The following is a 26174-nucleotide window of genomic DNA, read 5'->3' as shown; positions in this document are numbered from 1 at the left end:
GAAGTCTTGAACTCATGGACATCACCAGACGCTGTGTTTCCTCCTTTTTGAGGTAGGCGTTTATTTACATAGACTAAAAGGGTACTGTACAACGCAACAGAAACTGCTGCGGACCCGCAGGGCCAAATCTGATGCGGATCCGCAACGTGTGCACACACCCTTAATGCCCGCTCTCTCACAGATTACAGCTGATTACAAAGATCCTGTAAATGAACACTGTGAATTGATTTGGATTTTTGGGAGGTGGAAAATCTGTATTTTACAGTAGCAGCAAAGCAGAATTCATACAGAAATTAAACTGCGGTTCAGATTTTATTTGCATTATATACATTTTTTGTTGTGTCAAATTTAATTTTTATTCCCAACTGAATTCAGTAGGAAATTCAAAAAATTTTTTGTTCAATTTTTACGGATTTTGTTGCGGAACACTCATTGGATCTGCAGCAAAACGTTCAATACCTAGCATAAAAAACCCAGTGAAGTGAAAATTACACAAAAAATAATGATACTCATCTTAAGGTATGTTCACATTGAGTTTTTTTTCCCCAGGAGTTCTTCAAACTCTCCAATCCCTCCCGAAAAACTCAAAATTCCTCAAACACTTGGAGTTTGTGTTCAGTGGCTATGTGCACACAAAGTTTGTTTTTAGGAAGTTTTGGAGCAGAAACTGAGGATATTCTTCAAATCTTTCTCAAAGATGCAGAACTTCTAAACAACTTGGATGTTCTACTGAGTTTCCTCCAAAAAAACAAAAAGACCCTGTGTACAGTACATAGTCTGTTTCCACTCCATAAACTCAGCAAAAGGACTGTGTGAACACACCCCACATCTGTTCCACCGTCAAGTTTTTCTAGGCGAAGTCACTTGAGGAAATCGCCAGCTGTCTTTTTCCTGAAGCATTTTCGCTGGTGGTTTTGCCAAAGTTTTTCCCGGTAGCACTACCTCTGGCGTCTTTTATCTGTTGTTTACACTCTAGTGTTGAGTGGCTACAGCGGAAGCCGCTCCAAAAAATAAACCCCTAGGCTATGTGCACATGTTGTGTTTTTGCTGATTTTTTTAATGTAAATTTTTAGCTGCATTTCACAGTACCAGCAAAGTCTATAAGATTTCAGAAATCTCATGCACAGACCTTGCTTTTTTTTCTGACTGTTTTGTTAAATAGCATGGTTTTTGCAAAATGCAGCATGTCACTTCTTTCAGCGTTTCTCACCCATTGAAATCAATGGGTATTGCAAAAATGCAGGTATCAGGTTTTGCTGCGTTTTTAGTGCCAAAACTTAATGAACTTGAATAAGATTTTTTTTTAAGCACTAAACTTTATCAGCATGCACAGGAGACAAATGTACCCAGACAAAAAAGCAGCAAAAAATGCAGCAAAATCTAAGCAAAACCTGCTTTTTGTAGGCAGCTTGAACTTTGCATACAAAAAAACATGCAGCAAAAATGCAACTTGTGAACAAAGCCTTAAGTGGTTAAAAAAAGTGACATAAGACGACAGGACATGAGCGCAGCAATGTCGTGATGTCACTGCTGTGTATTATATTCATTTCTTATGGCGCAATCTCTAACAAAAAGAATAGGCCCTGCGGATCCGCAGCAGTTTCTGCTGCGTTGTACAGTACCCTTTTAGTCTATGGTAAATGAAATTCGCAGTGCACATGTGAGGAATTCTCTGCGGTTTCAAATCCGCAGCATGTCAATTCTTTGTGCTGATTCTGCTGCGGTTTGGCACCTGCTCCATGACTGGTGTCAAACCGCAAGGGAAACCCACAGGCTAAACCGCAGAAAATCTGCAGATAAACCGCAGGTCTTTTGACCTGCGGATTTAGACAAATTCACGCAGAAAATTCTGCAGGAGAAACCGCAATGTGTGCACACACCCCAAGACATTTTCCAGGCTGGTTTTGGTACATCTTGACCACATGGCATTATGGTTCATCCATTGTAACTGCTACAGCCGTACATGTCGAATGGGACAAAATGTCATAACAGGAGGTTGATAAAAATGGAAGCAGGCACGTTTAGGCAGGAATGAAGAGCCTTGGGATTCCAATGCGTTTTTATTAATAGCAAGGCGTTTTGGTGCCGCACCGGCGCCTTTCTCAAGTATGTCATGAGCTTGTGATAAACTCAGACTGCCATGAAAATAGAGAGAGAGGTGTGATTCATAAATACTAAGTATCTATAAACCGTGAGAAGAGACATGATCACTGTCCTGTAGACAGGAGTCGGCATAAAGTAGACTAAAAGACTAGAAGTCTTATTGATCGGAGAACAATACAGGCTTAAAAGCTCATCCTATCTAGTCTTAATTTTCCACAGAACTGCTTGGTACTATATGAATATACTAAAAATATTGTCTTACAGATTTGTAGTTATTCATAGAAAGCGTCTTGCGTCTTGGCCATGTCTTCATGATCGCCAGCTACTTGAAGATTCCTTCCTTCCTGATCCATGTTCCAGACTATAATGCGGTCCTGTTGCTGGGGCACATCACTGTAGTGTCATCCGCAGGTATTACAGTTCCATTTCATCGCTCTTTAAGAGCCATTGTAATTAGGTTTGTTTTATTGAGCACGATGGGATATTTTAGAGCGAGAGGACAAGGTGGAGCTTCATTCAGTGCATGCTGATGGACGAGAAAATCCTTCTTGACAATCAACTATAATCCCGGAAAGATGTCTCCAGTGACAATTTCAGCCGTGCGAAAGATTATCTAGCGAATGTTTCCTACTTGTTTGGCTTTCTCCAAAGCATAACTGATGAGCTTTCTTTAAGGATAGACTGGATATGACTGATGCATTTTCTTCAATGACTATGAGCTCGTGTTAAATTCATCCACCTTTATGTAACCAGCCTTATTGTTGGTGGAGCCTTTGTTCCAAGCAGATGAAGCCTTGAGAAGATAATTGCATTCACATTACCGCTTTTATTTTTATAGAGTTTTGTAAGTTCAATTGCTGCATGTATGTGTGAACCATCCGCTAGACTCTTACATAAGGACATTGATTAAATTGCAGCTCCATGGTTGCTAATTCCTTCAAGGTCCTGTAGATGTCTATGGCCCACATTGATCATGTAAGTGCCCTAAAACAAATGCACATATGAAATGACGAACAGGGCATAAGCTGATGCCATATTATGTTAACATTCATTAAAGTGGCTGCCAGACAGTTATACAGGGCTGTGGAGTCTGAGTTGGAGCCCATTTTGGTGGTCGGAGTCATGGAAATTTAGGAGTTAGAGTTGGGGGATTGGCTTACCGACTCCACAGCCCTGGTTATTTATAAGCTTCGGAAGGTGAAAAAAGATCGATACTCGTCTCCAGGACCGGCACCGCTCCACTGTACTCATTGCTGCATCCCCTCCAATTTTCTGACCTCCACATCCGCCAGAGTGTGAAGTGACCACTGCATCCAATCAACAGAGGGGAGGGATCAGGAGCATTGCCAGTCCAGTTTTTTATTTCACTTTCTTGGTTTAGTAGTTGATAACTCCGTTAAGGCCGGGGTCACACTGGCGATTAAATCGGACGAATGCAATGCGATAAAAAAAATCGCATTGCATTCGTCCCAATGTTATTCTATGGTGCAGCTCCCATCATGCGATTTCATTGTATGAAATTACGGGGACTCCCTGCAGCCTCAGTGACGTCAGCAGGAGTCCCTGCAATTTAATACAACGAATTAACCCCTTAAATTAACCCCTACAAGTCCAAAATTTTACCCACAAACCCTCATCTAATTAATAGTGATAGACATAACAAAAAAAACATGAAATGAAATGGTTAACTATATGTAAACCATGTGTCATTTCATGTCGGGCAGGTGAATAATTATACAAAAGCCGGCAAATGTTTCTGCGGCTATTCAGCTATGATGAACTGTATGAATTAGAAATATATATATAAATGTGTCTCTATGACATGTATAATATATATATATATATATATATATATATATATATATATATATATATATATATATATATATGTCTAGATCTATTTATTCTTTGTGTGGGGAAACCTGTCATTGGGCTCCATAATATGTCCATTTTGCTACCCTGCGAGAAAATCTCGCCAGACGGATGTCAAATGGATCCTTACATGCGATTAAAATCGCATCAATTAAGAAAAATCGCATCAAAAACGGATCAATGGTTAAGATACCTTTGTGCGATTTCGGACAGTTAAAATGGGACCGTTTTTTTAATGGTTGTCTGTGACTCCAGCCTAAGTGTACATTTTCATTCCTAGGATAAGCCAATACTAAAAAAAAATTTACTTGACCGATCCACACAATGGACAGTGTCGGAGGTACGGTGCTGTGGGAAGCATGGAGGCAACATTATTCTCTGAGGCTGTGCAGCGGCAGCTGGAACTGGGACTTTAGTTGAGTTGGAGGGAATAAGTAACAGTTTCAGAGAATTTTACAACCAAACCATCACACCTCTGCATAAATGCTAAAGAGGGAGCCCAAAACCACATTAAGGCCGGAGTCACACTAGCGATAAAATCGGACAAATGCGATAAAAAAATCACATTGCATTCGTCCCAATGTTATTCTATGTTGCTGCTCCCATCATGCGTTTTTTTATCGGATCTGTTCCTCGGACTGAGACAATCGCAGCATGCTGCGATTGTCACCGATTTTCGGATCGGATTCGCCAATGCAAGTCTATGGATGCATCTATGGATGCAATTAAAAATCGCATTGAAAACGGACCACACGTGTGACTTGCGATTAAATCGCAAGACTTCTCCAGGTCAACAGGAAAGAGCATCAGGCTTTGGCATTGGATGTCAATTTGATGCTTAGATGTGAATAAAATCGGTTCATCACCGGAAATTCTGATGACAGACGGATCCTTGGACAAGAAATCTTTGTGCGATTTCATACCGTTAAAATCGGTCCGAATTTTTAATGGTTGTGTGTGACTCCAGCCTAACATGTTGAGTATTTGGTCACTATTTCACATCAGTATTTGTAAGCCAAAACCAGGAGTGGGTAATAAATACAGTGGTGACGGGTTTCTATATGGGTATGTGCACACGTTGCGAATTCTGCTTTGGATCCACAGCAGAACTGCCAGTGATGTACAGTACCATTCTAGTCTATGGAAATTAAAAACCGCTGTGCACATGCTGCGGATTTTTCTGCGCAGATTTGTTGCGGATTTAAAACTGCAGCATGTCACTTCTTTTGTGCGGATCCGCAGCAGTTTTACACCTGCTCTATTATAGGAATCCGCAGATGTAAAACCGCAGGGAAAATCCGCACAAAATCTGCAGTAAATCTGCAAGTAAAACGCAGGTCATTTTACCTGCGGATTTAGCAAAATCTGCATGAAAAATTCCACAGCAGAATCTGCAACGTGTGCACATACCCTTAGGGTATGTGCACACGTTGTGGATTTTTCCGTGCAGAATCTGCAGGTCAAAATACCCGCGTTTTTACTGCGGATTTCCCCTGCGTTTTTTTTTTTTTTTTACACCTGCAGATTCCTATAATGGAACAGGTGTAAAAACGCTGCAGAATCCGCACCAAAAATTAACATGCTGCGGAAAATAAACTGCTGCGTTTCCGCGCTGATTTTTCCGCAGCATGTGCACAGTGGTTTTTGTTTTCCATAGGATAACATGGTACTGTACATCACTTGGAAAACTGCTGCGGATCCACAGGGCCAAATCCGCTGCGGATCCGTAGACAAATCTGCAACATGGCACATACCCTTAGGGTGTGTGCACACGCTGCGGATCCGCAGCGGTTTTGGCCCTGCGGATCCGCAGCAGTTTTTGCTGCGGTGTACAGTACCATTATTTTCAATGGAAAAAAAAACGCAGTGCCCACGGTGCAGATTTTTTCGCGCAGATTTGCTGCGGTTTCAAAACCGCAGCATGTCAATTCTTTGTGCGGAATCCGCTGTGGTTTTACACCTTCTCCATTGTAGAGGTGTCAAACCGCAGGGGAAAACTGCTGGATAATCCACAGATACAAAATTTTACAAAATCTGCGTGGAAAAATCCACAGCAGAATCCACAGCGTGTGCACACAGCCTTATACTTTTCCTCCAATTGTTCCACTCCCGGTTTTGGCTTACAAATACTGTTGTAAAATACTGACCAAATACTCAACGTGTGAATGTGGCCTTTGGGTGTATATGGGCACAGAGTCTCTTTGCTGAGTTTTTAGAGCGGAAACTGGCTATATGCACACAGAAATGAAAAAAAATAAATACATTTGAGATTTGGAGAAGGATTTTGGAGGTTCTGCACAGTTTCTATTCCAAAATCTCCTAAAAAAAAAACCTCTGTGTGCACATACCCTTCCTTTTTCACAGTATAGGTTAAGGAAGGAAGATACTGCTCTGACTACAGTTGGGTTATGTATGCCCTTCTGTAACTATTGCTGGCTGCAGAGATTACAGTTGGGACTACAGTAAAGAGGAGATATTACTACGATGACAGGGTTGACACATTATAACTGACGTGTAAAGTCAGGCTCAATTTTTTCAGTCCATCACCTCACTTTTTAATACTCATGTTAAGTTCAGTAGATAACAGAAGTAAACGTTTTCTTTTATGCTCCATATAAAGTACTGTTTACTATCATATCTAAATGTCCCTGACACCACCTTACAGAGTAACCTATGCAATGTATACCAATAATCTGAAAATACCCACAAGAAAATTAATTCATTACAAAGCTTCGGAATTATTTGACCGGATAGTGTAATAGATCATTTAGGTTTAACAAGTTCTCTGTCTCCCCAGAGAGATCGGAGGAGATATCCTGTAACATTTAATCCTCTATCTGTATAGATTTCCTATGGTATTTAATTGATAAGGCAATTTCCTTTCTGGTTGTATTAAAAGCAGCATTTTAATATGTATCTATTTTTCTATCTATCTAGGAGAGAGTCGGTATATTTGTAAAGAAACAAGTTATATATCAAACTCTCAAGAGTAAGGCTATGTTCACACGTTGCATTTTTTTGCTGCTTATGACAATTTTAAGGTGCTCATTTGTAACCTTCAATCTCTGCACTGTTTTTTTTCTACAAGTGTCTGTACTAAAATACACAATTAGGCTGTGTGCACACGCTGCGGATTCTGCTGCGGTTCCGCAGCGGATTTGGCCCTGCGGATCCGCAGCAGTTTCTGCTGTGGTGTACAGTACCATTATTCCCTATGGGAAATGGAAACCACAGTGCAGACGCTGCGGAATTTTCCGCGGTTTCTAAACCGCAGAAAGAATTGACATGTCAATTCTTTCTGCGGATTCTGCAGCGGTTTACCATTTCTTCCATTGTGGAGATGGTAAAACCACAGGATAATCCGCGGATTTATCTGCGGATTTTGAAAATCCGCGCGGATCAATCCGCAGCAGATTCCGCAGCGTGTGCACACAGCCTTACAATCTGCTCTAATCAGTGCATTTTTATTGCAGCTTCTTTTTTAGGCTTCTCATAGAAGCCTATTGAGAGAAAAAATGCACTAATAAAGTTCCATATGTTCTTTTCTGCACAATGGATACGAGTTTCCATTAAATCACATCTACTTTCCTTGAACCGTTATTAAACACTGTAGATTTGCTGCACAAAAAAAACGCAGCGTTATTAATGCTAGGTGGTATGGCCTCAGGGCTTGATTACACATGTAGTTTTTGCAGAATGTTTTTTTCCCCCCATCTCTTTTTTTAAGTCTGGAAACATACAGCAGCAAAATGAATGAGAATTCTAAAAATCGCATTCTCACGTGTCTTTTCTGATTGCTTTTTTTCTTATCTGCAGTGCATTAGGATTTTTTTTAATTTACAAAAAAGCATCATGTCAATTTTTTCAGTGTTTTTTTTTTTTCACTGTTTTGTTTTCCCACTGTGATAAATTAGATTTGAGCGGTAAAAAGTGAAAACCGCATCTTATTGCAGAATTTCAGCTGTATTTTTCCTGTTGAAAAAATGCAACAAAAACACTGCGTGTGTCATGAGTTTGACAATCATGGTCCAAGTACAGACTGGCCAAGAGGCTCCAGACCCAAAGTCAAACGCTTCATAGGCATACATGAGGCCACTGAGTTTGTGTTAGAAGACGCACGACCGCTGACATGGGGGTGCATATTGGGACTATGAATGTTGGACCGTTTCTGGCTTGAAATTTGAGCAAAATATGAATGTTAGGCCTCATTCAGAAGTCTGATTTACTCACGTATGGGAAAAATGGACCCATTATTTTGATCAGGCTCTCATCAGAGTGCGGTCCGAGTGCCATCAATTTTTCCTATATGTGGAGAGAGAGAAAAAAAGAAATGTCTCCACATTCTCCTATGTGACAATGTAAAATTAGTAGGCAACACCAAAGTGAAAAAAACACTAATAAATGCACATTAGTTACGTGAGTATTCACTTGTTCGATATCATTCCTACTCAAAAAAGGTGAATATATACAAAAATATTCATTAAAATATACATAACAATAAAATCCATATATTTATGAAAACAATGGCGGAACATTCAAGAGGGGATATAAAAAATACCTATACAGGAGAACAGAGAGAGTGGGTATACAGTAATCCTGCTTTGAGGAAGGAGGTCCCTTCCAACTCTACCATTCTATGATTCTATGATAATTAATAGATGGCATTAAACTGCCACAATACAGCCATAAGGCCAATGTAAATATAGTCATAGAGTCCATATAATCATATATAGCATTACATAGTAACTCCCAATGGACACATAAATAATACTAAACAAACGTCATAGCAAAATAAAGTAATATAAGGAAGTTTAGTTACAAGTTACAGGTACCCAAAGACTCCACCGTACATTTCGCCAGCTAACTCTCTCAAGGGGTATGAAAAAGGGAAGGAATGGGGGCATTATATATGTAGTCCCAGCTAATAAGCAAGAGAATCATTGCAAAGAGAGTTGTAATGAAAACATATAGCTAAGTGTCAAAGAACATAGGCAGGATGTAAAATAACCTCAATATAAGGAAGATAGAAATAGTATATGTGAGAGTAAAAAAACTGAATTAAATATTCAAAATAGGGCTGCGTTTCAATGTGGAACGCGCGCCAACGAATCCTGCATCGGAAATGATGTGCCATGTCATGTGGTGTCCAGAGGCCAATGGGAGTAGTGATGCGTCCCAGCGTTGGAGGCGGACCAGAGCTAGACCGGAAAAAACGTGCAGGTGGTGCCTGGACCAACTCCGGACACACCACTAAAGCATCAGAGGTAGTGAGGTATGGAAAACATGGCGGTGATATCCGGAAGTCAATGGAAGTGGTAATGCGTCCCATCGTGGAACGCATGCCGGGAGCAAGCCAGATCCGGCACCAGAAATGACACATGGAAGGTGCACAGCCCCACGCAGGACACAACACCTAAATGTCAAAGGTAGTGACACTTAAAAAAAAAAACAAGGCAGTGTGCTCCAGAATGAAACACAATGTCAAGATGAAATCTAAAAGTATTATGTAAAAACAGATGTGCAAATAACAAATATATGCATAACTATAGATAACGTCAATGGGAAAAATAAGAAAAGATATAATCTAATAAGGGCCATTGAAAAAAAGGAGGGGCCCAATGAAAGTGCTTGATGCATGATGTAAACCTTTGTGGTAATACTAATAATATATCTCTTTTTGTACATTCTTAAGGTAAGTAGTTTATACACATACAAATAAAAAACTTACAAAGTGAGAAATGACTAAAAGATGAAGTGAATCTCAGATGCGAGCGAGTGCAGGTACATTCATATAAAGAGAATCCCTGTGAGCATTGGACCACACTCAGTCTTGCATTGCCGATTTTGATCAGACATTTGGACATTCCTTTGTGATTTTCCATGGACCGCTTGGTCTGCAAAAAAAATCATGGGCACTTGAATGACCCCAACAATTAGAACAACTACAAGTGCTATCCATGAAAAGCAGACAGCGCTCGTACGCGAAGATCAGATATCTGAACGAGGCCTTAAGGTGGCTTTAAGTTACAGGATTTTTAAGGCAAAAAATATGGATTTTCATTTTTTTTTCATGTGTGTAAGTAATATGGGGTCAACATTTCAAAATTGTTTGAATGATGACATCCTATACAAAGAATGGCGCTCCAAGACCACGCTCTTATATTAAAAATGCAATGCGATTCTGAAAAAAAAAAAAGTAAAACAATCCAAAAAAGGAGGAAGAATAAAAAAATCACCGTGCCCCATACAAACGACAAGAACTTAACATATTCCTGTGTGTCAGCTCATTTTGTTCACTTTATCAATCCAATCCTTTTACCCCATCACAAAGTGACAATTAGCTTTTGTAACAATCTGGCAGCGTATCCAGCAAAATGTTCTTCCAGTTATCTTTGCATTACTCCCACATCTTTGGAGTATGATAGAGGCACAATTCCCAGTATTCTATCAGACATCCCACAACAATTCATACATAAAACCATTATAAAAAGGAGAAGAAACCATTTAGCAGCCTGATTCACTCTTCTATGTAACTCTTGCATCATTTTAGGCAGGAGAACGGCTATGCCACCTGCACCTGGGGAAGCGTGCCAGTGTCACTGCGATGATACACATTTTCCACCTGCGATGTGTGTTCTCTCTCAGCGGATTGCATGCTCAGTAATATCCTCCTGTCTAGGAGCCGTTCTTGAGTCTATTGATTCGTTATCACACACAAGCCCACTGAATTAACATTTATCCTTATCACATGAGAGAATACCCTCAACATAATACAACAAATATTCCACCAAAGCATGATTGATGCATGTAATGCAATCATTTCCCACAAGTCCCATCAGTCTGTGAGTGATCCCTTAGAATCGTTCTTTGCCAAAAATTCAATTTTGCAAAAAATTCAGAGCGAGCAGCATCTTACATCATATACCGACAGCGCAATTCACCTGGGGTTTTAACTCTTTGTACTGGGCCTACTCAAAAAAAAAAAAAGAATGACGAAAGTGAAATTGTGTTATTTTTCGCTTTTGCAAATAAACCCTCCAAAGTGCTAGAACATCTGAAATAATAAAAAAACACTATTTGCCCGTAAAGATTTCCTTCGTTTTAATGATATCATTACAGGCTGGCAGCGTTATGAGCCGTTACTGCTGTAATAAAAGAACAAGGTATTTTCTAAATATATATTCCTACCTGTTATTTTATACACCGAGAAGGTAAACATTGCCATTATTGCTACGTTATTGCGTTAATGCACAATTCCACCTGCTTTGGAAGCAGTAGTGGCCCCTTTACCTCTTTGGTCCCTGTGTGGCTGCACCAATGAAATGTCCACCCCTGGTGAGAACTTCATTTTGCAATCAGTTCCCCAAAATAAGATGCATCCGTAGCTAATTGTATATAAACTGTGTTCCAAATTATTATGCAAAAAGAGTTTAGGAGTGGTAAGGTTAGAAATTTTTTGTTTGTCATTTAAGCTCATTGATGGTGATGTGTCAGGGCTCTTTATATCACTGAAAGCAATTGCAGACACCTGTGTATATTAGTTTGGCAGGTGTGTCCAAATAAAGGCAAGACTACTTAAGAAGGCTGTTCCACATTTTTAAGCAGCCTACATTTTTTGCCAAAATGGGAAAGAAAAAGGATGTGTCGGCTGCTGAGAAGCAACAAATTGTGGAGTATTTAGGTCAAGGCATGACTCCAATCAACATTGCCAAGACACTTCATCGTGATCATCGCACAATCAAGAAGTATGTAGCTGATTCCCAGCACACACGTGTGCGTGCTGATAAGGAAGAATTGAGGACTCTTTCCAACAGGCAATTGCGTCAGGTTAAAAGAGCAGCTGCAAAAATGCCTTGTCATAGCAGCAGACAAGTTTTTGAAGCTGCTGGTGCCTCCAACGTCCCCCGAACAACAAGATGCAGGGTCCTTTAGAGGTTTGCAGCTGTGCGTAAGCCATCCTGTCGACCACCTCTATCCACTGCACACAAGCAGAAACGACTCCAGTGGGCCAAAGGATACATGAAGACTGATGAGTGCCGTGCAACGCTCGATGGTCCAGATGGATGGAGTGGAGGATGGCTGGTTGATGGACACCCCATGAAAATACGGCTAAGGCGCCAACAAGGAGGAGGTGGAGTAATGTTTTGGGCTGGAATCATGGGGAGAGAGATTGTCCGCCCCTTTAGGATCCCTGAAGGGGTAAAGATGAACTCCATAATCTATGTGGAGTTTCTAAAACAGCACTTCCTGCCATGGTTCAAGAGGAAGAACCGTGCTTTCCGCAGCAAGGTCATTTTCATGCATGATAATGCACCGTCTCATGCTGCAAATAACACATCTGCATCTCTGGCTGCTATGGGCATAAAAGAGGACAAACTTATGGTGTGGCCACCATCTTCCCCTGACCTCAACCCCATTGAGAACCTCTGGAGCATCATCAAAAGGAGTGTCTATGATGGCGGGAGGCAGTTCACATCTAAGCAACAGCTCTGGGAGGGTATTCTGTCCACATGCAAAACTATTGAAGCACAAACCATCCAAAAAATGACAAATTCAATGGACGAGAGCGTTCAGAAGCTTCTTTCGAAAAAGGGGTCCTATGTGCAAATGTAACATCACCTAGAATAAAGTTTTGACTTGAAAACTCTTTGATTTCATTTTGTAATAAGCTGATAATGCTTATAATTTCACAATTGACCATTTTTTTGTTCAAAATAAAAATAAAAAGGTTGAAAACTCTGCTGTGCACATTTCAGCATGACTTTTTCTCTTAAATGGAAATAGTGGGTACTCTTATCTTATAAAGTAATTGTAAAAATATCTGATCACTTTTCTACAAGGGGCCGTAGCGTTGACTTCATCAGTGTTTTGTGCAAAGCGACGCTTATGGCTACCTGCTGGGCCAAAAACTGTGACACAGATTCAGACAAGTGATAGGGGACAGCTCAATTTCCCTGCAAAGCCAGGTAGACCATTGTGCAGGGAAATTAGTGATGGTGACAAAGTGCTAGGTCAGCACTATAGCCCCTTAATTCTCAAAATCAATAGGGGTCCCAGAGGTCAGACCTTCACCAATCATAAAGTAATGACATATCCTTGCAATATGCCATCACTTTAAAGATGGGAATAACCCTTTCAGGTATTTGGCAATGTAGCAATTTTACTGCAACTCATGAGAAATAAAGAGTCGCTGCGAAGATATAGCCTAAAAGTATCACTTAATGTTGTAAGTTTCTTGTTTGTTTGTTTTTTTTCGAACATTGTATTCTTTTATTTTAGGCCAGTAGGGAAAAAAAACAAAAATGTGTTGTACGGTACCCATTGAATATTGCAGGTTCAAAATCATAATATATTGAAAAACTAAAACATTATGTCCAAAAGTATTCATTTTTGTAGAATTAATCGCCATGAGATGATAACCAGAGGAAGCTTCCTTTATCACAAAAGTGTTTTTTTTTTTTTTCATATTTTCTTGTAGCTTACATAGTAGCAGTGAAAAGTCATTAAAGTCCTGTCTATGAGTGTGTATGCCCGAGTCTAGAGACTGGCATGGCAGTATTTTGCTTAAATATTTGTAAGCAGTGTGTCTAAATAAGGAAGCAGTGCTAACCTTTCTATGATAAGGGTATGTGCACACATTTTTTTCAGTTGAATTCCGTTTGGAACTCGCTTGAAAGTAAACTCAATACATGTTTAAAAAAAAAACAAAAAAAAAAAAACACTTCAAAACGACTTGCTGTGAACATGTTTCATCTTTTTTTAACTTCTTTTAACTGCTTCAGGCTTCGAAAGCTGTGAAGGGGCTAAAAGAAGTGGCCAATCTAATTTTCTGGCGGCTTCCACTATCTTTTAAATGAAATAATAATAAAAAAAAACATCTACACTGTTTGCAAGGCCGCCACAATAAAGATAAAAAAGACAACAGAGAAGACGCTTTAGGAAAAACATCACTGGAGTTTTCCTGAAGTGTCTTCTTTTTCAAACGCTATGCGGGTACGCCGGCAACTATACCACGCCGTGTGCACATACCCCAAGACTTTTTCTCTGCCCTTTTCATTCCAGATTTTGACTTACCTTAAAGGGAATGTCCAGGATTATTTAATCTCTTTTACTATGTGCCTAAAAACAAACAAGAAGAGGTATTGCAAACAGAAGCAAGTACCTGCCTGTTCTACTCACTGTCCGCTCTTACCAGCAATTCAGCTGCTCCACAGCAAAAGAGCAGCTCTTCCAGGCTGGTTTGTTGACAGATGTGATTGCTGATGTCCTGCTGATTGACAGCCGGCTGTCATGCTGAGTGAAGGACAAGTAAGTGCACAACGGGAATAGGGAAGGGGGAGCCCAAACACTAGGAAAGAGGGAAGTGGAGACCCCTAGGGAGATCTAAAATCACCCTGTCTGCCCTAAACGTCCCTATATAGGTTCTGCACCTATAACCGAGCAGGAACCTAATCCCTGCCTGACCCTAGCGATAGGCCCTATATTTAGAGGGGACGGGGTAAGCACTAGTCAGTCCCCATTAAAATTAAAGACAGAGAGGGAAGACGGATGGGGGAAAACACTTAGTTTGAGAAGACAACTGAGATGTCACGCCGCCAGCAATCCTCCAAGGGTCCTCAGGGAAAGACACTAACCGACTACTATAACTTCCAACAAGATTGAGGCAAGTATGCGCGAATACTGGCACCATGCTGAATGTGTTTAAATGTTCAGCCCAGGTGTGCGATTAGCAGCAGAAGGTGGAGATAACTATTGGGTCCTAGAAGGAGAAGGATATTGCTCCCTAAAATCAAGAAGGTGCTTGAGCTAAACACAAATCCAGGATGACTGTCACACCTGACACACCCGTGACATCAGCTCCCCGCAGTTAGGCAGCGGGGGAGCCGTTTGTCAATCAGCATGATGTCGGCACTCACACCCTGTCAACAGAGCAGACCGGAAGAAAAGACATTGCTATGTCGACATGACGTCAGACAGAAGCCACTGAATCGCCATCAGGAGCGGTGTGTGACCTCTCTGTGCCGGCAGAGATCAGCACCGCTCACAACAGGCAGGTAGGTAATTAGCAGCTACTTGCCTGTTAGTTCTTAGGCCTGTAGTTAAACATGCAAACGTTCTGAATAACTCCTTTAAGTAACATACTGGCCAAAATACTTCTGCGAGAAAGAGGACTAAGGTTCAGTTTACATGACTGTGTAAGAAAAAAAAAACCCTTTTACCTCCTGAAAAAAACCTGACCTTTTTCCATCCGCATAGTGTTCCGTATATGCTACTGTCACATCCGTATGTGATCTGTATATGACATCCTGTGTAATTTTTGTAATGATTTCAAATGATCAAAGTCTCGTCTGCAAATCTAACGTGATTAATTTATGCTACGATTTTTCATCATGTGTCCGTGTGAAAAAACACCTTCCCGAATTGTGATCATTGACTTACAATGCTGTGTGCAGTCTGTCGTGCAAAAGGAGCTAAAATAAGCAAGCCTGATGTTAGCCGAGCACCTAGTCCACATTTCAATGCTACTCAGCAATAGCGGGATCAGAGGTGATGTATAATAATGCAGTGTAAATTATCCCTTTTAGTGTCTTTGGTGCATTTAAAACGATGCTATAGATCATTAACATTGTGAATGAGAACACTGCACATCTGGCAGCTGTATTACAATGCTTTAGGTGTAACATGACGACAATATGGCTTCGCTCACACAGCCCTATCGTATCTCCATGTGAATGCTGTATGTTAAGGACACCTTCTTTAGTAAAAAATACTTTATTTTTATGAAAAGTTTACCTGTTTGGATCAGTTTTTTTTTTGCACCAAATTTATAGCTTTTACATTGGAGCTGGAAAACACGCTTCTGACTAAGGACTTATAAAGTGCGACGTCCTGAATTGTATTAACACATTTCACATTGTTACAAACTAAACTATCATCAAGCTGTTTTACTATTCAGTAGATGATAGAGATATGCCTTTTCTTGGTTAGACTACGGGCGCAGTCACACGGCCGTATAACACAGTGCATGGACTGGCCGGTTGCTCTCCTGACCAGAGCGTGACAGTACGTATTGCTATCCGGATGCCACGCGTGGGTCAGGAGAGCCGCCGGCCAGTCCATGCACAGCAATGCGATGGTCGTCCGTGTTATACGGCCGTCTGACTGCGCCCGTAACTGACTCAGTTTGTGGTTACTGGCAGTGGTTAGCATCTTAGGTTTTGAAATATTTTCATTGTCCAATTTAATATTCATAAGTGGTTTCCTCTCCCACATAATAATACATAATCATGTCATGTAAGTGTCTATCAGGTGCTCTCTCTTCTCTGCATTCCATTGTGCCCTATGTTGGAAAATCTTTACTTTTTAAGTATTTAAATGAATATTTGACAAACGGGAAGATGTGACGCTAATTTAGCTATGCAAAAAAAAAAAAGATAGGGAAAGTTCTCCTTTGTAGGCAGGAAGGTCAGGGCTGACAAGAAAACACTGTCACACTCCATCACTGTGAATGAAAGCCTTGTACGGCTATGAATAATTGTAAGCACTGTGTCCACAGTCATTAACCCCATTCTTGATCTATGAAAGACTGAGGTATATATGGTGGAGTGATCGCAATGTAAAGAATGGAGACGGATTATGCTATATCACTCTTTAGATGGGGAGAGGAAAAAAAAGTGCAATGTAGGGAAAATATATAGGATAACAGACAAGTAGAGAGCTTATTCCCATGATGTTTTGGTGCAGTTTCTGAATTAATTTTTGTACTCAATCCTTCCCAGCCATGGCCCCATTTTCTTGATTTTTTTTTCCCTCCTAAGTGCCTTAATTTTGCTATTCTTCCACTGTCACTAGCAATGAGCAAATGTGCTTGGATAAGGAATTATTGGTGCTAACGGAGTGACTTCGGCGTGCTCGAATAATATGTTTGAGCCCCTGCACTTGCATGTGTTGTGGCTGTCGACCATCCGCGAAACATGCAGCCGCAGGGACTCGAACATATTTTCCAAGCACACTGAAGTCACTCGTTTAGCACCCGAGCATGCTCAGATAACGCCTTATCTAAGCACGGTCTCTCATCACTAATTGTCATAGCCGTTTGAGGTCTTTATTTTTTTTTTTTTTTGCTGGATGAATTTTAGTTTTGAATGACAATATTCATTTTACCATATAATGTAATGAAAAAATGTGAAAAAATTACAAGTGGGGTGAAAAAAATGCAATCCCACTCCAGTTTTTGGGGTTTCATTTTTCCAACATTCATTGTGAGATAAAAAACAAAAACCTGGCAATATGATTCTTCAGGTCAGTAGGATTACAGAGATAATGAACTTGTATAATTTTTTTAAGATTTAGATATTATAATAAAATGTGCAAAAGGTTATAAAAATATACAAAAGTTTTACACAGGAGTGGAAATAATTCTGTAACATAAGAATGAAATATATGTTAATATTTAATTTTTAAGAAAATGAAAAGAGAATGAACGAGAGAAATCTACCTTTGCTGTCACGCTCGCGTCTTGGCTGAATGGCGCGTGCCGGGGGATTGTGGCCCCACTGTGCCACAAACCGGACTACCCTGGAAGGGGCGTGACTACAACAGCTACCTCGGTCTTCACTGGAGCCTCTGATGGTAAGGTCAGGCTTGTGCGGCAGGTAGCTGTCGGGTGCCACTCCAGGGTGGTGTCTGGCTGTGACTGCTGATCCCACTCGGGGACAAGTCACTTGGACAGGTGTGACTAACAGGCAGGCTGAGACACAGGACAAGCAGGCACGGCTCGGAGACACAGGGCAAGCAGGCACGGCTCGGAGACACAGGGCAAGCAGGCACAGCTCGGAGACACAGGGCAAGCAGGCACGGCTCGGAGACACAGGGCAAGCAGGCACGGCTCAGAAAGGAACAGGTAAGAACTGAGCCGCAGGAGTGCAGAGTAGGTGGAGCCGCAGGAGTGCGGAGTAGGCTGGGCTGCAAGGGAGCCGGGCAGGCAGAGCGGCTAGGGAGCCGAGCAGGCAGAGCGGCTAGGGAGCCGAGCAGGCAGAGCTGCAAGGGTGCAGATGCACAGACAGAGCTGCAAGGGTGCAGATGCACAGACAGAGCTGCAAGGGTGCAGATGCACAGACAGAGCTGCAAGGGTGCAGATGCACAGACAGAGCTGCAAGGGTGCAGGTTGTGAGCTCATTTTCTCGTTCACCTTTGATGTCCAATGAACTCCCTCTGCTGGTGAAAGGAGGTGGTGAAACTGATTTGGATGGGAGAGACCTGTCACCTGAACAGGTGGATTGCGATTGGACATCAGGAATCTCTGAGTGGATATAAGGCAGCCGACGTCCTGTAGGGTTGCTGGTGATTTCTCTGCTCTGAGCTCTGGTCTCCAGTTCAGTTCCTGTCTTCTAAAGCTAAGTTTTGCTCTGTTATTGTTCCATGAGATTTTGTCTGATTTGCTTAGTTTTGTGTTCAGCTGCCCCGGCTGGGGCTTTGCTGAATTTCCATTTTTGTCCCTGATAGGTTTAATCTCTTTTGCTCTGTTTTCAGAATATATCGGAGTGCTGATATAGGGATTTTGAAGTCTAGTGACTTCAGGGCCGTTTTTCCTATCAGACGTGTTGGAACATTTTTGGTAGGGTTTTTGCGGATTGCAGCCAGCATCTTTTCTGTCCTGTCCTATCTAGTTAGTTGGGCCCCATCATTTGCTCTGCCTGTCTTTCTGTCTGTGTTTGTGTTTTCACCGACAATACATGTTGGGGGCTGTCTATTGCTTTGGGGTCTGCTCTGGGGCAGTTTAGATTTCCCCTTTCTTTCTTTAGGCTTATGTAGTTCTCCGGCTGTGACGAGGTGTCTAGGAACTCCGTAGGAATGCTCCACGGCTACTGTTAGTTGTTGTGAATAGGTTCCAGGGGTCTGCAATCCGCTAGCTACCAACCTCTCCGGTTTTCTGGACTTAGCTTGCATTTTTGTTTTTTCCTCCTCCGGTGACTCATTCATAACAGGTGCAGATGCACAGACAGAGCTGCAAGGGTGCAGATGCACAGACAGAGCTGCAAGGGTGCAGATGCACAGACAGAGCTGCAAGGGTGCAGATGCACAGACAGAGCTGCAAGGGTGCAGATGCACAGACAGAGCTGCAAGGGTGCAGATGCACAGACAGCGAGGACACAAGGAAAGACACAGCAGGGAAGGAAGCCACAGACAAGAAAAAAGGGAGACTTAGGTAGGACAGAGTAGAGACAAGGTACTGGGACCAAGACTCAAGGGCCAGGATATTCAGCCTCCTGGCAGGCAGACAAGGTACAAATCAAGACATGTATTCCTCCAGAGAAGGAGAAAATACACAGGGGACAGAGCCTGGCTTCCTTAGCAGCAAGATACTAACTGAGATTAGACATTGCACAGGCAATGTTTCAGTGGGTGTGGCGGAACTAAATAGTCAAGGGCTCTAGGTGATTGGTCAGGGACAGATTAGACAGGTGCACCCTGACTACATAAGAACCAGAGAGTTCTGGCACCGCCCCCCTATACACACATAGCCAGGAAACATACAGCAGAGCAGAGGCACAGAGCGCAGGGCTGGCAATAGACAGAATTCACAGCATGACCCGGAGCAGTGAGTAAGTTGATGTGCGGGGGATGGGAGGCCATGCAGTGACGCCAGCATGGTTGTTACATTTGCCTTCAAAACATAATCAATTCTTTTAAGTACACTTGCACAAAGTCAGATTTTGTAGGATTATAATTAGGTGTATGAGTAAGAAATTATACTAAACAGGTGATGGAGATCATCATGTTCATATGTAGGTTGGAACAAGGCCATTGACTGAAACAGAAACAGCTGTGCGGGAGCGGCTTAAAAATGGGTGATGAACATACTCTGTTACAAAAGGTGAAGTTGTGGTAGACTGTTATATGTCAAAGGTCATACACCAAGGCACAAGTGAGCACAGCAAGAAGACGCAAGGTAGTTATATTGCATTGGCAAGGTCTATCCTAGGCAAAGACTTCAAAGCAGACTGTAGTTTCAAGATGTGTGGGTTAAGCTCTTTTGAAGATGCACCAAGAAATGGACAGCGCTGAAGACCACAGTTGTAATGTTCGGACAAGGAAACGTTATTCAACAGATGAAAGACACATCATGCTTACTTTCCTTGAAAATAGAAGATGTCCACCAGTGCCATCAGCTCAGAACTGTCAGCAACCAGTGGGACCCCTCTACATCCATCTACTGTACGTCTGGCCAGAAGTGGTATTCATAGAAAATCCCCAAAAACATACCTTTTAATCAATTCAACTATGTCTGAAAATATAGGAAATGGGGTGCAGAAATATGGCAACAGGTGGTCTAGACTGATGATTCAAAATGTTAAATATTTGGCTGTAATAGGAGGCATTTTGTTAAACGAACGGCTGAAGGAAGGTCCAATAATGAGTTTCTACAGAAACAATGAAGCATGGTTGAGGTTCCTTGTAAGGGTGCGTGCCCACGATCAGGAATAGTAGCATTTTGGACGCAGCAAATTTTTGCTGCATCCAAAAGGCTGCATTATACATTAAAATCACAGTGGATGGGAATTATAGAAATCACATGCCCACTGTGCTTCTTTTTAACTCTGAGTAAACTGATCTGCTGCCACGAGTTTACCGCGATAGAGATGAGCCAGAAGACCACAGCGTCTGATTTCTCCTACTCCTGCACTGATTAGCAGCATCTTCCCTTCATATTAAACGGTGTAAATTTCTTTTAGCAGTGCAGGGGTTAATCTGCTCAGTTGAGAGCTCCTAGAAGTTTTCCTGCATTAAGGCTCTCAGCTGTGCACGGTTAGCCACTCCCATATTGCATATAATCTGGGCCCAGGCTAGCACTCATGGTCAGAGCCAGCTTAAGCTGCATGGCTGGAGGTTGTTGGTGGTTATTATTGGAGAAGGCGTGTGGTGGATTTATCTGAGACTGTTGCTAGGTTTTGAGTGTGTGATAATTCCCTTTCTTCTCCTACTTTGATTTAACCCCATCCTCCACTCTCCGATGCATTCCTCTGTTATCTGTGTGAGTATATATGTATGTTTGGTATTTTCCGCTATCCTTGTTCGTACTACATTGTTAATCTGGTTGGTGTATTATGGCAAACTACTACTCCCCTTTTCCCTCGGTGGGGGGAAGGGTACAGACTGAGGGTGGATTCAGCAGCTAAAGCAAAGTACATGGCCCCGGCGTCTTCACCATCAGCAGTAATCCAGGGAACAGGGTGAGCTAGGGTGCCCCTAGGATTAGGGACAGGGAAGGAGCCCCTGTTCCTGGTACACTTGAAAACAGAGTCATGACACATGCATTGTGGGTTTACGAGGCGCAGATTGAAAATTTCTGTAGTGGAGACACTAGTCTCCTCTACGTACTTTCCTTGAATAGTCTGTCATTAGATGCTGTAATTTTCTTAGTTCTAAAACACAAGTACATATATAGAATGCAGCGTTTTGGATGCAGTGAAAATATGTTGCGTCTAAAACGTTACTCTTCCTGATCGTGGGCACGTACCCTAAGTTTGGGGCTGAATTTCAGAAATGGAGTTTGGATTTGGTCAGGATTAATGGTGTCCTCAATGCTAAGAAATACAGTCAGATACTTATCCATCATGCAATACCATCAGGGAGGTGGAAAGGAAGAACAAAGACGAAAGAATCTAATTAATAAAAATATTGGAGAAAGAGAAACCAATCACAAACTAAAATGTTTCTATACTAATGCACAAAGCATGGGCAACAAACAAGGAGAATTGGAACTACTAACACAGGAAAAGAAATATGATGTCATTGGAATCACTGAAACTTGGTGGGACAATACACATGATTGGAATACAAGACTAGAAGGATACAACTTATTTGCAAGAAACAGACTTGATAAACGAGGAGGGGGTGTCGCATTGTATGTTAGAAACGCGTATATCTGCACAGAGATTGAAGCTTCAGAGACTGGGAGTTCTGTGGAAACTGTTTGGGTAAGAATACAAGGACAGAACAATGGAAAGGACACCATTGTAGGCATTTACTACAGGCCGCCTGTGCAAGCTGAAGATATGGATGAACTCTTTACGCATCAAATGGCCAAGTTCTCCAAAAAATATGACATAGTTGTCATGGGAGATTTCAACTATCCAGACATTTGTTGGGAATCTCTCTCAGGCAAAACTAACAGGTCAAGGAAATTCTTATCCTCTCTTGCTGACAACGTTATCTTCCAAAAGGTAAGGGAGAAAACAAGGGGAACTGCTACCTTGGATCTAATTCTTATAAACAGGGAGGAAATGGTTGAGGAGGTAAAAGTGGCTGGGACCCTAGGAGGTAGCGACCATGCTATTTTAGAATTTTGGATAACTAGAGGCGGAAGACCTGTGAAGACTCAGACGTCAAGGTTAGATTTCAGAAAGGCAGATTTTAAGGGATTCAGAAAGAGAATTGGAGGGATCCAATGGCTGGATATCCTAAAAGACAAAAATGTCCAGGAGGGATGGGAAATCTTGAAAAATGAAATTCTCAAAGCACAGTTGTTAACAATTCAGAAAAGAGGGAAGAATAGGAAGCATTTAAGGAAACCAGGATGGATGAACACAGAACTTAAGCACATGCTAAAAAGGAAGAAAAAAATGTTTATAAAATGGAAAGAGGGAGGCATATCTAAAGAAGAATATAATGCTGTCTGCAGAACCTGCAGGGCACAAATCAGATTATTAAAAGCTGAAAATGAATTGAGGCTTGCAAGAGATGTCAAAAGCAATAATAAAGGATTTTGGGGATATGTCAAAAGTAAAAGAAAAGTCAAAGATGCTATAGGATTTTTACAGGATGAAAATGATGAAATGGTAAGACAGGATGTTGAGAAGGCTGAACTTTTAAATTCCTATTTTGCATCTGTTTTCTCTCAGAAAGGAAATGTAACATCAACTGTTATTCACTGTCCTATTAAGGGAATAGAAGAATCCAGGATATCTATAAACAGAAAGATAGTGAGGAAACACTTAGCTAACCTAAATGAATTCAAGTCTCCAGGTCCAGATGAATTACACCCCAGAGTACTGAAGAAGATAGCAGAAGAAATTTTTGAACCCCTCTCCATAATCTTTGAAAATTCTTGGAGAACAGGAGAAGTGCCAGAAGACTGGAGAAGAGCAAATGTTGTTCCTATCTTCAAAAAGGGGAAGAAGTTGGACCCAGGCAACTATAGGCCGGTGAGTCTGACTTCAGGAAAGATCTTTGAACAAATTATTAAACAACATGTATGTCAATACCCGGATAAGAATGAAGTGATTAAGCAGAGTCAGCATGGGTTTGTAACTAATAAGTCATGTCAGACTAATTTAATTTCCTTCTATGACGGTATTACTGATTGGGTGGATCAAGGAAATGCTGTAGATATAGTATATCTTGACTTCAGCAAAGCATTTGACAAAGTCTCTCATACAATCCTTATTGAAAAAATGACTAAGTATGGAATGGACAAGGCAACTGTTAGGTGGATTCATAACTGGCTTAGTGATCGGACCCAAAGAGTGGTCGTAAATGGCTGTACATCCAGTTGGAAGAATGTCTCAAGTGGGGTACCACAGGGCTCTGTCCTGGGCCCTGTATTGTTCAACATCTTTATCAACGATTTAGATGAAGGAATTGAGGGTAAACTGATTAAATTTGCTGATGACACAAAGCTAGGAGAGATAGCTAATACTAGAGAAGAGAGAGAGAGGATTCAAAAAGATTTAAATAAACTGGAGAAGTGGGCAGCAACTAACAGAATGGTTTTTAACAGGGAGAAATGCAAAGTACTACATCTGGGCAATAAAAATGAAAAAAGCATATATAGAATGGGAGGAATAGGGCTAAGTGACAGCACATGTGAAAAAGACTTGGGTATACTAATAGATCACAGACTGAATATGAGTCAATAGTGTGATGCAGCAGCAAAAAAGGCAAATGCAATTCTAGGATGTATTAACAGAAGCATACAGTCTAGATCACGTGAAGTCATTATTTCCCTCTATTCCTCTTTGGTCAGACCTCATCTGGAATATTGTGTCCAGTTTTGGGCACCACATTTTAAAAAAGACATCAACAAACTGGAGCAAGTTCAGAAAAGAGCGACCAGAATGGTGACCGGTCTGCAAACCCTGTCTTATGAGGAAAGGTTGCAGGATTTGGGAATGTTTAGTTTGCAAAAGAGAAGACTGAGAGGAGACTTAATAGCTGTCTACAAATATCTAAAGGGCTGTCACATTGTAGAAGGATCAACTTTATTCTCATTTGCACAAGGAAAGACTAGAAGCAATGGGATGAAACTGAATGGGAGGAGACACAGATTAGATATTAGAAAAAACTTTTTGACAGTTAGAGTGATCAATGAGTGGAACAGGCTGCCACGAGAAGTGGTGAGCTCTCCTTCAATGGAAGTCTTCAAACAGAGGCTGGACAGACATCTGACTGGGATGATTTAGCGAATCCTGCTTTGAGCAGGGGGTTGGACCAGATGGCCCAGGAGGTCCCTTCCAACTCTACGATTCTATGATTCTATGAGGCGTCTCATTGGCTCTAAATTTATTCTGCAGAAGGACAATGACCCCAAAAATGAAGCCAATGTCATTAAAAACTAACTGCAGTGTAACAAGAAGTCCTGGAAGCGATGGTATAGCCTCCACAAAGCCCTTATCTCAACATCATCCAGTCTGTCTGAGTTCTACAAGATGTTTGGAACAACCTTCCTGCCGAGTTCTTTCAAAAACTGGGTACAAGTACCTACAAAAATTGATGCCGTTTTAAAGGTAAAGGGCAGTCCCAGCAAATGTTGATGTGGTTTTGATTTCTGTTTTTCATTCACTTTGCATTTTATTGATAAAAATAAACTATTAACACTCCTGCTTTCGAAAGCTTTTACGTAGCAGCATTTTTCCTACACCTGCCTTAAACTTTTGCACAATACTGTTTTTTTTAATCATTTCTAAATTTGTAATTTGACAAATAAATCCAACTGTATGGTTAGCAATGGGATACATTTTTACATCCAGTTTTAACCTCCCTCCCCAAACAAAATGTGAATACAGTCTCCTATATTCATCTGCAAAAAAAAAAACATAACTAAGGCAAAAGACAAAACTGATGCCACAGGCAGGAAAATAAAGCGGCATAGGAAGGGAGAGGAGATGCGCTCTTCACGTGGTTTGCCTGGGAAAGGTTACATCAGTATTGTGTGCACAGCTGGCGTTGCGTAGTAAAATGACAAGTCAGGCAGCAATGCTCTTTCTGCTTGAGTTGTTCAGCCGCTGTGCCCTCTAACGCAGGCACTGCACATAATCTCAGCTCCGTGACTTTCCCATATTAGTCCTCAGAGGTTATTTCTAATAAGAGCACTGTCCAGCCTAACCATGCCATTGCCACTAACTCTATAATGGGCACAAAAAGAGCAGGAAACTGTAAGAAAAAATAAAATAATAAAATCATGCACCATCTGTTACTGGTTATGTAAAATGTTTCAAGAGAGACCTGATTATAATGTGTATAAACAAAATAAATACTGTCTGCGATGCACAGGCACACGTCGCACTCCTACAGTTTGATTGGGAAAAGGAGGAGTACATTAGCGTTCCCCACATCAATATATCCACCTCTTCCTTTATCTGCAATTGTAATTAATTGAGATCTAATCAATAGCCTTTCCTTTTATTGACTACATTCAGCACAAGAGGTCAGTCTGTATATTGCTTAGTTTTCACTTACAAAATAAGGAACAGAGATGTTGTACACAATGAGAGCGCTACGTATCACCGGAATTCTGTTATGTTCAATGTTTCATATCCGTTCACATTAACAAATTACACTAGTTTGTAAAGAACAGCTACTTGCAAAATCTAAATCGCTAGTATTATTTTGGTTCCTTTGAAAAGAATTTGTCAGTAGGATCAGCTCTCCAGGAATGAAGCTGTGCTGATACATGAGAGAATACAGTGGCATCCACACACAGCATGTATTACCGGGAGGAATAGATCGACAAAGTATGAAACTACAAGCAAATTGGAAAATGTTGGTTGTTCTTTGCATCATTATAGTTATAAATTATGCCCATATTTTTCAACTATGACAAACAATGACCCAGAAGTTCTGCCTTACTAAACTGTGTTCTCTCCATGTGCTTCTTTGCCTCACAAGGTTCTTTCCTAAAAGAAATGCGTTTACAG

The 26174-nt window shown here is 41.2% G+C and overlaps 2 protein-coding genes across 8 annotated transcripts in view; one reads left to right on the top strand and one right to left on the bottom strand.

The window, feature by feature from the left end:
* Positions 1–26174, top strand: part of MACROD1 (mono-ADP ribosylhydrolase 1) — a 963591-nt gene that overhangs the window by 651098 nt on the left and 286319 nt on the right. The gene's annotated exons all lie outside the window — the stretch shown is intronic.
* Positions 1–26174, bottom strand: part of FLRT1 (fibronectin leucine rich transmembrane protein 1) — a 276061-nt gene that overhangs the window by 216343 nt on the left and 33544 nt on the right. The window contains exon 2 of one of the 5 annotated variants that reach the window (XM_073554579.1): positions 8206–8277. The exons of the other annotated variants lie outside the window; for them this stretch is intronic. The gene's annotated coding sequence lies outside the window, so the exon portion shown is untranslated. The remainder of the gene's footprint in view (positions 1–8205; positions 8278–26174) is intronic. 5 annotated transcript variants of the gene reach the window in all.

Source organism: Dendrobates tinctorius, unplaced genomic scaffold (assembly GCF_039654945.1).
Source record: "Dendrobates tinctorius isolate UK_male_01 unplaced genomic scaffold, ASM3965494v1 ptg000211l, whole genome shotgun sequence".
In the NCBI taxonomy this organism is placed as follows: domain Eukaryota; kingdom Metazoa; phylum Chordata; class Amphibia; order Anura; family Dendrobatidae; genus Dendrobates; species Dendrobates tinctorius.
Note: the sequence above shows the minus strand (reverse complement) of the source record. Positions and strands in the feature narration are given on the sequence as shown.